Source organism: Mchenga conophoros, linkage group LG14 (assembly GCF_057382185.1).
Source record: "Mchenga conophoros isolate Kocher_MC1m ecotype Shallow Benthic linkage group LG14, M_conophoros_male_GT1.1, whole genome shotgun sequence".
Lineage (NCBI taxonomy): Eukaryota > Metazoa > Chordata > Actinopteri > Cichliformes > Cichlidae > Mchenga > Mchenga conophoros.
This window is the reverse complement of record NC_140539.1, coordinates 12,545,455-12,548,161: the sequence shown is the minus strand read 5'-3', so window position 1 is coordinate 12,548,161 and position 2,707 is coordinate 12,545,455.

Genomic DNA, 2,707 nt, shown 5'->3' with positions numbered 1-2,707 from the left:
CGGGCGTTTCAAAATAAAACAAATTGTGGGCGAATTTCCACTGCGTCATTTTATTGTAAAGAAAAAAGCACGTAAAGTGGGTTTTACCTTCATGTCTGTCACTAACGAACTTGACAAAGAAGAAGAGATGAAGATCTCATGTGATGGATAAACATAAAGAGAAATGAGGAAAGAAGATAGAGAATAAATGAGCACAAGTATAAGGTAAATTCATTTTAAGCTTCTTTGCGCCTCTCTCCACTTCAAGAGAAATATTTGGCTTTACTCCACTACAAAGCTTAAGATATTGGTTTTATACACATCAATAAACAGTATATAATGCATTAATACAGTATATTATGGCTCAAATGATCGGCACCTTAACAATCTGCAATCTTAAAGTGCTTTGTAGACCTTTGAGGTAAGTACCATAACTACTAAACACTTTGGGTACAGTATTGGCTGTTGTACTTGGATAAGTTTTTCCTATGAGATTACTAACATTTAAAATGTGGTTTAGATGTTTTTTTCCAAAGTGATGAGTAGTAGTTTTTCATTCAAGTTATTAAAAAGCTTTCAGTAACTGAAAGACACACTCCTACTCTTGTGTCCCGGTCACTTAGCCTGCATAGTCAAAGCCTTGACTAATGCCAGAGGGCTTTCCTCTTTGAATATCAGTGTGACCTACAGCCACTGAGGAGGCCCAGCTGCAGTCATTTCTCAGCCCAAGCTTAAATCCAGTTATGCAATCCTTTTCTTTTCCAGACCACACACATTCACATGCACTCCCACAAGGTGTAACTGCCCACCTAAGGGCCAGTCTCACAAACCACAGGAGTAACCCAGCATTTTGAAATATTTGCTCGTTACTCTGATTTAGCCTTTTCCCCCTGCCCAGAATCAAGTCTGACTCTTGAAGGATGTTATGGAACAAGCAAGAATATGGGCATAAAGCGAGCGAGAGAGAGTGAGAGTTGGGCAGAGCAACGTGTGTTGCCAATGACCTCAGAAAAGCTGAGTATTAATAGCCACGGGGACAGCAGCCATCCCAGTGCTATTTCTGGTTATGGCATCACACTGTGTGTGTGAGATGAATGTGAAACTGTAAAAGTGTGTGGCTTAACAATGTGTCTGCATGCGGCGATCATAAAAGCATATTGCAAGATGTCTCATGAGTTTAAAACTACACTGTCAGCAAAATGTAGCGTAAATAACTCATTCTTGTCTTTTTGGCTAACCACAATTGTCTGCTGCAGTTGTTACAGCACACAGCACACCAGTAATGGCCATTGCTGGGCAACACAGGAAAGACAACTTCATAGACACTTGATTCTTGAGATTTTAAGCCTGTGGAGGCCAAATTACTGGCTATTTCTTAGTACTCCACAATATTAGCGTCATTTGTTATTGTAATTCACTGATGCCACACTTTTAGCTTTAGTTTCTCTGTTTACTCTTTGATATTCACATGCAGAATTTGCTGACATTTAGAGAAATGTATCTCCTTTATTATCTGTAAAACATTTTGTCTACCACTGACTGTAACTCTGCTGCTTTGTAGGCATTAATTAGCCCAGTTTAGTTGCGTAGAGTAGCTAATGGTTGCTGGTGTCAGGGGAATGTTGCAATTGGTATCATTTTTAACATGATGAAATGCAAAAACTCCATTAATATTTCAAGAATGGCTTTTTAAATTATTTCTTAGTGGACTGATTGTCTTTATACTGTCTTTATACTCACCTGCAGTCACTTTATGTACACCTGTTCCGCAGGTTGTGAACAAAATGATCTAATAAGCCATCATGTGACAGAAACTCAGTGTGTTTAGGCATATAGGCATGATCAAGTGGAGTTCAAGCTGAACATCAGAATGAGGAAACAAGGTGATTTAAATGACTTTGAATGTGGCATGATTGTTGGTGCCAGCTAATCTGAACATTTAAGAAAATGTTTTCCCCACATAAATGTCTCTAAGGTTTGCAAAGCATGGTCTGTAAAACAGGAAATATCCAGCCAACGGCAGGTCTCTGAGTGAATGTCAGAGGTCAAAGGAGAGTGGCCAGACTGAGGCTGCATCTGAGGCTTCACACAGTGTCAGCAAAATTGGACAAAAGAAGTTTGGAAAAACATTTAGATCATGGGATGGATCAGAATCTGGTCTAAACATCATGAAAGCATGGATCCATCTGTCTTGGTCAAACACTGGGTTGTTTGGTGTTTATCAGTCTCATCAGTCACTGTTTAAACGTAGCTGTTTCTGCTCCCAGCCTCCACCAGATTATCAGCCTCCTCATCAGGTTGTTTTGCAACACCTTTGTTAACTTACCCTCTCAGTGTGTTAGTGCTCTTTCGCCACATTTCTAGTTCCTCCTGGCTACATATGTATGCATAATTTTCTCAGGGATTAATAAAAGTCTGATTCTGGCTAAATAAGTGGTCTTCACATGTGCAGAACGAAACTGTTTCCTTTCTGCTGGTCAACTTCTACTGTAAAACTGTTTTGGAGCTCTCACCTCATTTCACCACATGCCTGCTCTCCTCTATCAATGTCCACCTCTCCTGGAAAAGAACCAATGGGCCAACTCCCCAGGGTCCCCTCAGCGGTACCCCTCAGTTACAGATTCCCTCTGAGTGGTACTATTGGTCTGACCAGCCCTTGGTACCATCCTGCCTGACATCAATGGTTCAGGGTGCTTTTGATAACTTAGTGGTGTGGGGGATAGTTCCT